The sequence below is a fragment of the Zophobas morio genome, unplaced genomic scaffold (assembly GCF_036711695.1).
Source record: "Zophobas morio isolate AGI-343-1 ecotype UQ-CSIRO unplaced genomic scaffold, CSIRO_AGI_Zmor_V1 ptg000575l, whole genome shotgun sequence".
NCBI classification, from domain to species: Eukaryota; Metazoa; Arthropoda; class Insecta; order Coleoptera; family Tenebrionidae; genus Zophobas; species Zophobas morio.
Window position 1 is genome coordinate 233322 of NW_026972678.1, and position 9179 is coordinate 242500.

A 9179-nucleotide genomic window follows, 5' to 3' on the forward strand; every position below is an offset into this window, starting at 1 on the left:
GTCCTTTGAAAGCAGAACATTGGACCAGTAGTGCACATTAACGAGGCCAGGCCTATTTTCGACCACTAGTAAATCATCCTAATCAAATCAAAAAACTTAACTTTGCTACTATGAATGCACTCTAATTACTACATGTTACTGCGTAGCTTCCTTCAGTATACATAATAATGCAATGGTGGGCGTCCCTTATAATTTTAACTTTTTTTTTTATGCTATTGCAATTATGGGCTTGCAATATATAATAATCGTGTGCTAATAAAATACCTTTTTGTAAAGACTTTCCTCTACCTTAATCTACATATAAGTAATACAATGTCGCAGTTTTAGTTTAACAGGATAAAAGGTTGAGTAAAAAAAAAATAACTAAAAAAGATATTATACCGAGGAATCCTGCTAATTTTTTATAAATAGGCCTTCCCTTTATAGCAAGCATTTTAACAGTAGAATTGTTTGTTTCCTTTTTGCAGTATCCGGCAAGGTCAGTTCATTTATATTTTTAATTATTTTCTCTGAACTTACAACCCTTAAGTGCACTTGCACTAAAATAAGAGTACTAAAAAAAATTTAACTTTAAAATTACTTTATATACCCGTTACTATTTTGTTAATATTGCCTGATATTGTTAACCTTTCTATCTCCAGCACTGAAGTTGAGGAGACCCCTTTGGGTACTCCATATTATATGGTGACCGAAGCAAGCTTTTTTTATTTTTGATTAAATAATTAGGAATAGTTCCTCACCAAATTCAAGGGTTTTTGTCCCTGTATAATTTATTAATATCCCGCGGGGAAGCTTTTAGTAACTGCGTTTATGCTCTGAGAAAGTTAGCAATTAAATAATTACAATGAATATTATAAATATTTAAAGTCTTGAAGGTCCTGCATGCCTTTTGGGATAACAAGGAAGAATTGTTATTAAAGTGTTGCAACGACGCTCTTTACTTGGAGGAGATTACCGAGTTGGCATTTACGAAAGAAAATATTGATCAAGTAAATTGTTATTGTGTTTGGTCGCCTTATTCAGTAGATTCTCTTACTGGAGTTTTATGAACAGTTCTACTTGGACTCTGATCTTGAGGATAATAAAGAGGATTAATATTTAATTGCTTCATCATTTTGCGGCTATACAAAATAACTTAATAAAATGGACGTTTCTTTATAGGGGGTATAGAATTGCAACCTTGCCGAGTTCTTAGTCCCACAACTGACACTCCCGTCTCGCAGGCTAGGAGCGCACGTTTGTACTAAAAGCTGAACTTTTGTATCAAGCAGTCGATCCAACACCAGTATTTTATTTTCATTTGATATGCAATAAACGCTAAGCAAATGTTTAAAAATTAATAAAAAATTTTTGTTAACGATGTCATTATGAAAGCCAATGATGGAAGATGAATAAATAGGTGCACCAATTAAATTACGCTCGTGAGAGCCACTAACAAAAATTATCTACTAACTTCAAAGAATTTATGACATAGTGTGTATACTAAAAAGTTTTTAAGTTACTACATCGGTTGGTACACTAAAGAAACATGCCCTTACCCCTAGAGAGCCGGTTTTCACGAGAAAAGTTAGAAATACCAGTTTGGGTTCTAAGTCCTTTAATGCCCCGGGGTTTTTTCAGGTCTCCAAAAGTTTGGGGTTGTTAGGCGTTTTGAGGGTTTGAATGTTTTTACAATAAATTATAAACACACTCCCAGGGCCTGTTATTTAACCTATGCAGATAAAATTAATGAGGCGGGCCTTATTATCAATAAAATATTTTAGTTAGCAAGGCTCTAAAATTTATTTATATACTATAAGATTTCAAACTATTTTTACAGTTCTATACTGAAAGTAATAAAATCATTATTATCAATAAAGCTTATATTAAAAAATAACCATCAAGCTGAACTTCTGTTATTTATCTTCTTTTTATAGACAAAAATTATAGTTTTTTAAATTTTTTTATAGTTTAAGTTAGAATTAGGTAAATTATTTAATCTTGGTTATAGGATTTCATAAATCTGGTTACAGTAATCTAAGAGAGTTCTTCTTTTTAGGTTTGAATGGAACTTTAGTTGCTAAGTAAATTAGGTGTATTACACTTTACAAAATAATTGTATATTGTAAGCTACACTAACACCTACAATTTAGTGAATCTCTCTAAGGTTTTGCTTAAGTCTTTATTTAAAATATTTTGTTTAACTAAGTTGAACTTATAAATTAGGTTATAAATTAGGTTTTAAAAAGCTATATTTTTTTTAGAGTTATATATATGCAAACAATACTAAATTTTAAGAATTACTAATAATTTTAAAGGTAACGTCAGTTATTTTTGCTTTTAGTACACCTGCAAAATCTAGATTTTGTATGACCAACAATTAAGATATAATAGATTCTATAAAACGGATAAATATAAGAGCTTCGACGAAGTAAAATAAAGTCAAAGAATAAAGAGTTACTAAATAAAAAGGACACTAGAAGTGCTAAGAAAAAAAGTAATTAAAAAAAAAAGTAAGGTAGTCACTTAGTAAATTATTTATACTACTACTAATAGATATACCAACAAAAGTTTGTAAAACGGTTCACATGGTCTCAAAACCTATTTCAAAAGGATATATAGTTTGGAGTGTATATAAAATATATAGCTGAAAACATAGATTGTAATAAACAAAAGGTAGGGATAACATTTTTTTTTTTTAAAGTGAAAAAAGATACACAAATGAACCCTGAAACAAGGGCATACAAAATTCCAATTCACCATCACAGTTTAATTTTAACCCAGAACAAATATAAACAAAGCCATCAACCAATAGGAAAAATAAAAAGTAATAAAATTTATGGTTCTCCCACAAAAATATACTTTTTAGTTTTATCAACAACTCTCTTTAAAGGGTCAAACTCTGCTAAAAAATCTAAAGACTTTATTTATGTTGTGTAAGGATTATGGTGTTCGTTTTTTTATAAGGTCAATGGGCACTTAACGGCATGACCTTTCAAGAATGTTTTTATCTTTTTTTTTTCAACACTGGCTTACTACTGTCTAATAATTTAGAAGCACTTTAAACTATCTGATTTAAATTCCCCCGCCTCGGGGGTTAACAAATTATTATTCACCAGTGCCTTTTCCCAAAGGGTTATCGTGACTGTCCAAAATGAATGAGCGGTTTCGCAGAGGCGCATTAGGCTGGGATCGACCACGTTTAATATAGTATATACTAGTAAATAATACTATCCGTATACTGTAATGTCCTAATGCTATTCTAGGACGCTACCGTTTATGAGATGTAAGCTCTCTTTAGCGCACCACAACAAACTGTACATATATTCAGCCTCGATGTAGTTCGAAGTAAGTTTAAACCGTGCCAATCTAAATATAAATGTTATGATTTAGTTAATAAGCTTCTCACTTTGCTGGACTAATGCAATTTTTAGCGTGATAATAGGATTATGTACTATTTCAGAACCGGTTTCAAGGTAATCTTAAAGCTTCTAGAATCGATGCAAATAGTGTTATCTATGATACCCATGCTAGCAACCTTCAAAGTTCTGAACAGTACAAGATAAAGATATAGTTCAAGAAAATACCACAGGCTTTCGGACGCACCTATTCACTCCAGATGCAGGCATTGCTACCACTTAGCCTTATATTACACAAAATCAAAGGACCTACCTACACCTTTGTCTAAAAAAAAACGGTTCAGTAGGCAATAGTCCTAGTATATCAACACCGGTTTGATTATCGAGAGAATGTTAGTAAGCTAAAAGCTAAGTTGTAAATCCTTTCTAGTCTAACACCGTTCGCCATAACCCTTAATGAACTTAAAAAAATGGGACCTTTTAAAGATCTCAAGTGACTTATTAGTTTTCTCATTTTTAAGAGCAGTCTATCGGCCCAAGAAGACTTTTGGCTGTTGGACTAGACTATTCTCCCCTAGGACTCATCAAAGTGCACGGTAAATCTAATCACTTACCCTCAAAAGCACGATAACCATGTTACTGCCTACTGTGTTCTGATCATATAACTGAAGAGATAGGATGATTAATTACGAGAGCCTACTGTATAATTTCAGCTCAAGTCAAGTCAAGTCAAGTAGTTCGAAATATAGTTAGTCAGCACCCTTCAATATAGTGACTACATTTCACTTGCCGTTTTTCCTTGGATGGCGTCCGACACATATACATCATAGGGTGAAGTTTGAAGTCACACCGGATCCTATAGGTTGAGTCCAACGAGGAATTCCACCTTAGGGCTAATTTTCTTCGGTCGCTTAACGATAGTAACCTACGCCGTTGTTGTGTTAAATCGTTACTTTATTAAGAGTGTACAACATTGCAGGAAAGCGCCGAGGATAGCCAACAGCCAGGTCTCCTACTCAGAGCCCAACCACCTAAGCTGAGGTATAACACTGGTCTTACGATCTACCTAACTTTAGATTAAGACCAAATAATATCCTAGATCGCTGTGACCACATGGCAATGAAAGATGCCCGCGCAAGACAAGCGTTGAGGATATTAAAAAGATAAAACGCTGGCACCGGCGCGAGCATCGAGAAAGGAGGTTTTCCCATTCTCTTATACATGCTTTTTGAAGGGCTTAAATATACAAAATACCACCCTTTGGAGGGGTAAAATAGTGTTCATACCCAGATTAGTTAATCATTCCTTTCAATATGAGATAAAGATGCTAGATATTAATATATATTATTATCTTTTTTATATACATTTCGATAACAAAATTATATATATATTTATATATCTTGTTACCTCTCGCTCTCCTGTATTATACATACAACAAAAATTCTAGACACCTAAGAAGCAGTGGGCGCTAACGAAACGCTCTCCAATAATTGGTACATTAGGTTTTTTTTTGCGAGTTTTTGGTTAGTGTGTCGAGGAAACAAGAAGCTGTTCATAAATTATATGGCAACGATGTAAAGTATCGTTTCAAATATTCCACGTCGCCTCCGGCATCGAGCGAGACAAGCTTGTTATGGCCCATGTGCAGCGAAGAGACTATTGGCTTAGACAGCAGATGCATTTTTTATGAGTGGCCGGCCTTACAACGCAAAATAGCGTAGCACGATAGTTTGCTTCTGGCGCAAAGTAAACGATAAAAAAAATTCGATTCGCCATTGAGATTCACGTGTGACCGCCGCGCGTGCTTACAAAAAGTTAATATTAACAAAAGAAATTTATACTTTAAAAAATTAAATTTTCTAATAACATTATATGTGTAATATATATATAAGTATATTACATAGTAAAGTATGGTTAAGGAAAAAGAGAAAATGTAATAATATTTATTAAAAAAAATATGTATAAAGTATAAAAAATAGAAAGGAATTTATAATCTTTACAATACAAAAAAAAGATATAGAAATATTATATATATAAGAAAAAACAGTTATAAATATGCACTAGGAATATAATTACATAAAAATCTAGCTATCGAGCAAATTTTTATGTAAAATATAACTCCACTTAAACTTTTTTTTTATTTTTAAAGTTTTAATTCTGTGTTAATTTTCATTATAAATTTTTATTTAATTCCTTATTTTTATTAGTTATATTTTTTTATAGGCACTTGAAAGCTCGTCACTCAAACAGACTTTGACTTTACTTTTGAAGCCGAAAGTATATTTAGTCCTTTAGGGTTAGGGTCATTTAACTATGAAGTTTATACTAAATTAAATCGAAATTAATGTTGAAATATCCATGGGGTTTTATCTATAGTCTGTCCACAAGGTTTTTTCTTAAACCGAACCTGTGCAATATCCTTCACTGAATTGCCAGGTTGCCAGTAATAAACAAGCAAGGCAAAATACCTCGCAGACAACTACAGGCAAAAAACAGGAATAAAAGAGAAAAACCCTCTTATTTAATCATCGTAAAATTATATATATATATACTTAAAAAAAATTAAATTAAACACAGGGGTTCAATTAAATTGTACCTATCAAGTTCGGTGTCAACTAAATTCTATGGTTGTAAGAAGATATCATATAGTTGACAATAATTGCCTTGTTTATTTATTTTAACTTTATACGGGATTTATTTTTTATTATTAAAATTTATACTGTTTACCTCGCAGGGTTAATGGGTGGCACAAAAATGTGTCCACAGCTTCTATAATCTAATATCTACTAAAACTTTCCTTTTAAAAAAATCCTGAGAGAATTATTTGTCTGCTGTATGGCATTTTCAATGGTGCTGCCTTTTTTTCCTTTTTACTAAAAATCTCTGTCATCCTAGGTTCAATCTATCTCAATAGAGTGGAATGTTCTGCGCGTCGTTTTGAGCTTGGATTCAATAACCACCATGATCAGTATAGCTTGTGCTCTTTCTCTTAATAAATTAAGCTGTTCAAGTATATAACAAAGGATAAGTGTTCGAAAATAACATGCCTTCAGTAGCGAAGACGAGAATAAGAATGAAAATCCAAGTAAATAAGAGACACAACTCTGCGGGTCTTTTGCCGTCTTGGTTATTTAACTGTTTATGTTACATTTTCTTTATATTTAGATATATGATTATCCACTTTTTATTTCATTTTTTAATTCTATTTTTCCCCTAAGTCGGAGTTAATAATTTAAGAATTTGTAGCTGTAGGCTTTATAAAAGTACAAAGTTGTAGTTCAAAGTTTTTAACTATTATGGATAGTTCATTATAACAATATTTTAGTAGACAATATTTGTAAGGTTTGTAACTTTAAAAATTTTAACTATAAGAATCCACAGGAGGTAATTTTTGTCTCCACAGTGCAAATTTGGTATTATCACCAAGTTACTCTTTTTTCAATAGCCTGCGCTTAACTTTTCCGGCGACCCGCCAAAGTCTTTAAAAAAAAAAAACAGAAGATAATGACTACCTCTTCTTTAGGGGACAATAAAATGGTCACTCTTTCTTACCCTTTCATTTCGAAGGTCTTAGTCATCATGCGGGAATTTATATATCCTGAGTAACACAGCTTTATAAGACTAAAGGGAACGAAGGGTAATAAAAGTTGTATATACATTAAGTTAAGGACCGAAGATGTGAGTCGTCAGCGTAGCTCAGTGGTTAGACATTTTGTCGCTCAGTCTCAAGGCGGCGGATACGATCCGTCTGTCACAACTCGCATTTTTCTGGTCTGGTAGTTACGTGTAAGACCTTCTTTACAAACCAAAATTCTGATAGAAAGACCAGGTAAAGAACGAATTTATGAAAACACGCAATTTATTATGTTAACTTAAGATAAGCAGGAAAGGACCAAGCCTAGCGCTAGCCATACATAAAAATTAGAAATTCTAAATGCTGCCGCTGCCCTGGGTGTTGAGGAAAGAGCTGGGATCATCGGTGTAGTGGTTTGAGTGCTGTGTGAAGAGGAGGGCAGGTCCGTCGGGGGATGGTCGGGAGTAAACGTACTTTGATAAGTAGAACTGGGAGTTTTCCAAGCATTACATTTATTACTATCAAAAGTGTTGTATCCTTTAATTTCGCCCTCATAAGTGCATTGTTCACTTTAGTAACTTAAATCCTCATAATGAAGACGAGAGCAGCAAAGAAAATTTTCATCAAGAGTAATAAATCTTACAGATGTTTAGATTAAACTTAGAGATAGGACAGAACATAATAAAAAACCACTATTTTGCTTACATTCTAGTTTTATTAATAAAAGCTTCAGGCTCAATTTCAATTGTTATGTTACCTTCTAAGTCCTTATTATAAGTCAGAAAATAAAATTAAAAAGATAAATTCATTTATATCTTTCCTTTTGTGCGAATAAATCAGAAAGCGTAAAACTATAGAAAAGACTTTAGATTTGTAAATACTTTATTTAAATAAGGATTTATAGTAAGACCAGACTTATTATTGTTATTAAATGGTTGAGTGGGGCTTTGGCAGTTGTAGACTTGTAAGTGAGTAAATAGACTTATAAGTGAGTAAATTTGTTAGAAAACTGTAGTTATTACTAACAATGAATTCCTATAAATATAAAAAAAATCAACCATTCTGATGCTTACTTACGAAGATAATAAATTTTGCAAGGACGAGAACATTGGATTTCGGAGGGCAGTAAGTTGGTTTCCATAGATATAAATTTCTTTTTGTACAATGCAAGAGCAGTTAGCCTTAATATTATAAAATAAATTTATAAAGAGCTTATACAAATATTCTAAAGCGGTTAGTTCGACAAAGGAACTATCCTCTATTGATGCTATTCTATTTCTGTCAAGATACCTAAATAAAAAAGTGGAATAGGTTAAAGTGAATATCGATAAAGAATTTTATAAGGCAAAGGAAAAAGAAAGGAAATACTCTATCACACTTCACTATTACTAAACTAGACTTTTCCTAGCTTTTATATGGTTGGGTGCGGTTAAGCAGTTGTAGACTTATAAGTGAGTAAATTTGTTAGAAAACTCGAGTTATTACTAACAATGAATTCCTTTAAATATAAAATCAACCACTTTATTTTTGATGTTCACTTACAATTCTTTTAAATTTTGTAAGGAGGAGAACATTGGTTTTCGGAGGGCAGTAAGTTGGTTTTCACTTAAATGTCTTTTTGTGGAACGCATAAAATATTAGCCTTAATATTAGAAAAGAAATTTATAACGAGCTATTACAAATACGTTAAGGCGCCTAGTTCGGCAAAGGAGCTATCTTCTATTGATGATATGCTATTTCTGTAAAGATACCTAAATAAAAAAGTGTAATAAGTTAAAGTGAATATCGATAAAGCATTTATAAGGCAAAGAGAAAAGAAAGGTAATATTCTATCACACTTCACTATTACTAAACTAGACCTTTCCTAGTTTTTAAATGGTTCGGTGCGGTTTATACAGTTGTAGACTTATAGGTGAGTAAATTTGTTTGAAAACTCGAGTTATTACTAACTATGAATTCCTTTAAATATAAAATCGACCCTTCTGATGTTTACTTACAAATCTTTTAAATTTTGCAAGGAAGAGAACATTGCTTTTCGGAGGGCAGTAAGTTGGTTTTCATATAAATTTCTTTTTTTTGTACAATGCAAGAGGAGTTAACCTTAATATTATAAAATAAACTTATAACGAGCTATTACCAAATTGTTAAAGCGGTTAGTTCGACAAAGGAACTATCCTCTATTGATGATATTCTATTTCTGTCAAGATGCCTAAATAAAAAAGTATAATAAGTTAAAGTGAATATCGATAAAGCATTTTATAAGGAAA

The 9179-nt window shown here is 32.0% G+C and overlaps 1 long non-coding RNA gene across 1 annotated transcript; it reads left to right on the plus strand.

The window, feature by feature from the left end:
• The first annotated feature begins 231 nt into the window (after nt 1-231).
• On the plus strand, nt 232-1299 carry LOC135121408 (uncharacterized). Its single transcript, XR_010278964.1, has 5 exons — nt 232-343; nt 412-478; nt 642-667; nt 727-823; nt 876-1299. It is a non-coding gene; the product is annotated as an uncharacterized LOC135121408 (long non-coding RNA).
• The last annotated feature ends 7880 nt before the right edge of the window (nt 1300-9179 follow it).